The sequence below is a fragment of the Lactuca virosa genome, chromosome 6 (genome assembly GCF_052849685.1).
Source record: "Lactuca virosa cultivar CGN04683 chromosome 6, Lactuca_virosa_CGN04683_v6, whole genome shotgun sequence".
Lineage (NCBI taxonomy): Eukaryota > Viridiplantae > Streptophyta > Magnoliopsida > Asterales > Asteraceae > Lactuca > Lactuca virosa.
The window spans coordinates 198,123,448-198,130,275 of record NC_136431.1 but is presented as its reverse complement, the minus strand read 5'-3'; positions in this window follow the sequence as shown (position 1 = coordinate 198,130,275).

Sequence of the window (6,828 nt, the reverse complement as noted above, 5' to 3'; positions counted from 1 at the left end):
AGCAGATATTAATGAGATAATAACAAGCAATAAAAAACAATGAACACCACAATGAATCAAACGAATGTCGAATGATTAGAAGAGAAACACCTCAGAAGAGCTCGATGAAGAACTTCTACTTTAGAGGCGTGCTAGGGTTACAGTACTCGTCAAAGGAAATATTCAAGAAGCATAATTAATATAATGCATGCATGCATTATATATATACTAAACCCTAAAAATAAAACACGGCTGGAAACGCCCAAACCGCTACTACATATGGACCGAACTTAACTAAGCCCAATGGCGCAACGGATATACTCAACAATCTCCCCCTTTGCGCCAATTGAGGCGAGAGATCACCTCGGTTGAGTAACGTTGGTTTTCTTCACAGTCTTGAACAGCTTGGGGATGATGGCAAGAAGAGTTTGACGAAAGTGAATGTACCACCGAAGCATATCTGAAAACATCTTCTTATCGGCTTCGCTGTTCTGATCGTACCCGTGTATGATATCGAGAATATGCTCCAAGCAGGCAGTGGAGAACAGGTGTTTGTCAACAAGAGCGAACAGGCATTTTTGACTTTCGCCCCTGATTAACATGACTGTATGGAACTGAGGGTCGGTTTTTCCCTTTATCATCAAATTGATGTCGCTTGCCTTCCCTATTGGCTTGATAGTGGGCTTCTTTCTTATGGCAGAGGCGATTTCCTGATCCATCTTTCCTCATACTCCTTTTGATTGGTCAGCAAGATATTGTTCAGGAGAATCCAGTCATGAGGATTCAAATTTGGCAAATCAGCCAGGGAGATCATATGAACCGAACTGTTTGAGCCTCGGGTCACTTTGAACTTGATATTAATAAACTTCCCTGTTGAAGTGGGTTTCAACACCTTGACTGTTGTGATCTTCTGTTTACTCCAAGTCAGGTGTTGAGGTTGAGAGAACTCAAGATAGTACTCAAGCAGGTCTCGATCAACCTTCGGGTCAGGAGAGGGGATGGCAACTGTTGACTCAAAACAATGAAAGATGAATGCCTTTCGGGTGATTGGCATATCAAATTGACAATCCTTGGAATTCTCAAGAGCGAATGAAAGGACCGGTTCGAGCCAATGTGTGCTTGGAGCGTCAATAACCTCCTTCAGAAGCTTTTCCATAGTCCACAGAGGGAACATAGATTTCCTCTGTTCTAATACATCGTTCGCTTTCCTCTCCCTATCAAATGCTTCCTTCGCTTTACGAACCTTTGCCTCAATCTCTCGATCATCAGGCTTGACTTTGAGATTTACGTTTTTGGAAGCTTTTTCTCCTGTATCAGATACATCATCAATTTCATCCTCATAATCATCACCAATTTTCTTCTTTCATTTGTCCTTCATACTGCCCGAAGCTTCATTACCCTTCGGTGCAGTAGTGACTTTCGGTTGGGTGATAGGTTTGCTTTTTGGAGGATGTTGTGATTGACCCTGGCCCTGAGTGACATTTTCTCCCCCTTGTTTCGGAGGCACAACGGACTCCGGAACACCTTCAATCCTGCTTAGAATGTCTAGAGCAGGTCTCAATTTCTCAGCCAAGTGGCATCGAATCGAGATTGTAAGGACCGAGTCATGTGCTTCCAGAACATGTAGAAGAATAGAATGCACATCACCAACCGAGCTTTTGACCACTGCTCGTTCAGACTTGAGGTCTTCAATCTCTTTGGTTGCCGCCTTGAGCTTTAAGTTGTGAATCTTAAGCTGAGAAGTTCGACGATCCAGCTCATCCATTATCTTGCTTTCCACAGCGAGTTCGGCTTCAAGTTGAGTGAGACGGGCATCAACTGATGTTTGAAGCTCTGTATTGGCAGTCTGGATAGCTTTGCGCGTTTCCTTAAAGTGTTTCTTTTCAGCCTGAAGCGAACGAGTAAGATTATCAATAGAAGCATTCACCGTTTGAGAATTCTTTTGAGCTGCAGCCTGAAGAGAGTCAAGAAAGATTTGAGCATCAGAAACTAGTTTTTCGACATTTACAGTCACTTGCTTGCAATCTTTGGTGGAGGCGTCAACTGCAAGAGAAGCTTTCTGACATGTGGAAGTGGAAGCATCGATAGCTTTGATAGCATTATTAAGCGAAGTGTCATGCTCCTTGACAAAGGTTGCCAACAGAGCCTTGATAGCAGCTTCAGAGTAAGCATTACCGGAAGAAGAGGAAGAAATCAATTGGTCAAGCTTGTCATTCATATCCTTTAAATGCTTCTTCGTGACAGGAGCGTCATCATCTTCATCGCTCTGTACTCGATATGGACTGAAATAAACAGAATCGAATTCCATTTCTGCTCCACCAAGAACTGTTTCAAATTTGTGTGAAGGAGGTGGGGATAAAGGTTTGGAGGTAATTACGGGTTTAGAGTCAGAAGTAGGTGCCCCCGCATCAGATACATTGACACGAACATGAGGTTCGTTTGGACTAGTAGTAGTGATGGTAACTTCGGTGAATAAAGGGGTTGGAATTGGAATTGAGGTTGGAGTTGAAGATGAGATGGGAGGAGGGAAGGGAGCAATGGTAATAGGAACCGATTGTGTATGAGAAGGAGGAGGTGAGTTTCGGTTACCTTCATGAGTTGGTGAGGGTGTAGGCGAATCACCTCGAGGCAGACTTTCGTGTTGAGAAACGTCATCTTCACTAGACTCAGGTTCGGGCTGTGGGTCAGATGGATAGTAGTCAGAGTCACTCGAAGAAGGAGAAGGAGCCTTCGACTTGTGTGCTTTCTTCTTGATCTTTCGTTTCTTTGGAGGAGTAGGGGCCGCTTGTTCAGACTTTCGCTTCTTGGGAGTAGAAACTTTTGAGGATTGACCTTCCTTCTCCCCTTTTCTTTCAGGCTTCTTCCCTCTTTTTTCTGGTTTATCTGTTGTGTCTAGGGAGCTTTGCATTTCGGGAGTAAGCTGCCTTGGCCCTGTAGGTGGTAGCTTCTTGTACTAAAAAATATGACCTTGCTTTCACTGGAAACACATATGTACATAGATTCCGGAACCGAACCAATAAAGAGAAACTTCGATGGATCAGAGACAAGTATCCTCGTCGTGTGAAAAGTAGCAATCGACGACATCAGTGAGTCTGCCATTGTTGGAACGTGAAATTTCTCCATCGCCCATTGAGTAACAATAGTCCAAAACCTGGCGCAAGAGATTTCAGAGTAGCGTGAAGTAGAACTAATACATTGAACCAGTTGAGACCATATGATAGATCCAAAGTCCATGTTGACCCCATGGTACAAACCGTAGAGAAGGGTCATGAACACTTTTCTCGCTCCATCAGAACCAGCAACCCTCTCCGATAAACCCTTAGAGAGGAGGGTAAATAAACCATTCCACTGAGGAGGAAGACATGATTTCTTGAATTTTGTGACAGTGATGAGAATCTAAGTGTACCCCATATCACAGAACATTGTGAAGAGTTGAGTGTTGGTAATGAAATTAGGATTGACCAGGGAATCGTCGATAGCAAGCCTTAACAACAAACAAAACCTAGCTTTTGAAATCGACGTCTTTTGATTGACGATCTCAAAGAACATGCGCTCCTTGGCTTTATCGTAGACAGCGGTTGAATAGACCTTAGAAAGTAGCGACATTGGAACATACTCCACCTGGGTTAGAGCTACGACAAGTGGTGAGTATTTGAGGCATTCAACCACTTGCAGCATGTAGGGATCATACTGGAAAGGTGAGAGTTCAATGATAAGGTTTTGATTTGGTTTAATGGTGATAAGAGAGGACTGGGCAGATTGTTCATAAATAGATGAAGATTCAGCCATTGTTGCAGGTGTGAAGAAGAAGATGAATAGTAGAAATTCGTCGGTGTGTTCTTGAGAGAGCTGTGAGTTGGTAAAGTAGTCCAAGAGGTGTGAGAAAACCTTATATACAATCTCCAGGAGTGAGAAAGAATCCATAGAATTGATTCGACGATCTTCTGAATCGACGCCTGAAAAAGCGCGATTTGACAGTTGGGTTTCCCTAGGAAGACGTCATCAGGCGTGATGTTAGGAACCGTTTCAAATTTACGCTCCCATTTCAAATCTTATCAAATGACGTGGTTTGAAATCTTATTTTGGTACCGCCGTTTCAACTTCGAAAACTTTTCAAATTCCTTTTCAAACTGTGACATACCCTTTCGCTTCATATAAGGTTGGCAATGTTGGCGCCTTTACACTGTATACCACCATAACATGTACAACCGAAGCATCAAATCTAAAAAATTGCCATTAGTACCACGAACAAGAATTGGGAAAATCATAATGATCTTCTTGCAAGAGTGTGTCAATAGAAAAGAAATAAATCAAATTATTTGTGGGATTTAAGTGATGTCTATTTAGACACGAAACTATGGATCCTGGGCACGAATCGCTTCCTTCAAAGTCAAGAGAGACTTAGAAGTGTCTGTGTGGTTTCCCATTGAATTACGATCAAATGTTTATTAAGAAACATTGAAAGGCATCTTTTCGAATTTAAGCTATAATGGGTGGCTTAGCTTCAACCGAACTTCAGTACTTGACATAAGACAGAAAGTGGGATAAGTACTTGTGAGACCAGTGTAGCCTATTAAACAAGTAGGTTAAATAATATATCCAGTGACTTGGTGATAATTGTAGAAGTCTCAAAAACAAAATTAAATTGGATCTTATGGGAAGAACTGCCTTGGTGTTAGACAGTTTCATAAAGATCGCACAAAAATAAAAAAAATTTCTTGGTACCTTCCACTCAAGTGGTTTCGTTAAAGCGTGGGTGAAAACTATAACATTTGATTGTTCACCGTCAATTCGTTATTGGTGTTGGATTTTGGGTTTCACTTAGCACATGGTGAAACTAAGCTAAGATCATTAACACAGATGTTGTGTAAACATAAACCTCAGTGGTAAATTCTGAGATCTCAAGGGTTACAATGATGAAAATAAATGAGATGGAGAAGAGTGATAAGGAGGTTAAAGAACCGAAAGTACCTCTACTATATAGCAAGGACTGAGCAGACAACTCTTAACTCAATGTGAGATGAGTAAGGTAGCTCATGACATAAGTGATTTTATCAGCCTGATTGGGAAGATTTGATTTGTGTATATCAAATCAGTAAGGCTTCACTTGAAGTTTTTGAGGCTTTGGTTGACATACAGCAGCATGTTTCTAGGGACACTTAGCTAGTACTAAGATAAAAAAAATGTATACCTGTCCCAGCTCCATCAATTGAATGATCGATGATACCTTTCAGTGATATTTTTGAAATTTTTTATTTTAATGAAAAGCAACAAAAACAAAACAAACAAAAAAAAATTTGGATTTTATAAATTTTCTGAACAAGAAATAAAAACAGAAAGGAAAATATTTTTGATTTTTATGAATTGTCTGAAAAAGAATTAAAAACAGAAAGAAAAATCTTTTTAATTTTTATGAATTTTCTGAAAAAGAATTAAAAACAGAAAGAAAAATATTTTTGATTTTTATGAATTTTCTGAAAAAGAATTAAAAACAGAAAGAAAAATATTTTTGATTTTTATGAATAGAAATGAAGTAAGAAAAGACTTACACAATGTACAAACTATACAACCGAAACTTCACCTAAAAGTAGTGAAGCGAAATAGACCGAGCGTTCGGTTCATTTCGGTTCCCAAAAAATTAGGAGCCGAAATAGACCGAGCGTTCGGTTCATTTCGGTTCCCAAAAATTCAGGAGCCGAAATAGACCGAACGTTCGGTTCATTTCGGTTCCCAAAAAAATAAGGAGCCGAAATAGATCGGGCGTTTGCTCTATTTCGCGTTCGGTCCATTTCGGTTCCCGAAAAATCTGGAGCCGAAATAGACCGAGCGTTCGCTCTATTTTGCTTGTTCAATTTTAATGAGGTGAAAGTGGTTTCGGTACTGATTCAGCTTCCATCATTCCTAAGCCTTGGAGAATTTTATGAAAACTTACTTCAAGTAAGGCTTTCGTGAAGATGTCAGCTAGTTGATCAGCTGATCTAACAAAATTGATTTCCACATTACCATCTTCAACGTGATTTTTGATGAAATGGTATCTCAGTGCTATATGTTTCGTTTTGGAGTGTTGCACTGGATTGTGACATATCCGAATAGTGCTTTCTGAGTCACAATAAAGTGGAATCTTCTTCATATTTTGGCCATAGTCTCTTAGTTGGCTTTGTATCCAAATGACATGTGAAGTACAAGATGCTGCAACAATATATTCAGCTTCAGCTGTTGAGAGTGAAACGCATGTTTGTTTCTTGGACTGCCAGCTGACGAGTTTACCATCGAGGAATTGACATCCGCCTGTAGTGCTCTTTCGGTCCAAACCACATCCTCCAAGATCAGAATCAGAGAATGTTTGAACGAAAAATCCTGATTTAGCAGGATACCATAGATCGAGAGATGAGGTTCGCTTCAAATATCTGAAGATGTTCTTAACAACCACAATATGAGGTTCGCGTAGATTAGCTTGGAACCTGACACAATAACAAATTGAAAACATAATATCTGGTCTACTAGCTGTTAGATACATTAGAGACCCTATCATTTGCCGATAGAGGGTCATATCTACAGACGGTTTCTCCAAAGATGGAGTTAACTTCGTTCTAAATGTCATAGGAACCTTTACTCTGGAATCTCCCATCATGCCAAACTTAGCCAGTAGGGTCTTTGTGTAGGCCTCCTGATTGATAAATATGCCTTCGGGTCCCTGTCTAATGTTCAAGCCAAGGAAAAAGTTAATTGGCCCCATTGAGCTCATCTCAAACTTAGTCTCCATCAACTTCCTGAATTCAGCTATGAGGCTGGGATTCGTGGAACCGAAGATGATATCATCAACGTAAATTTGGACGATCATTAAATGGT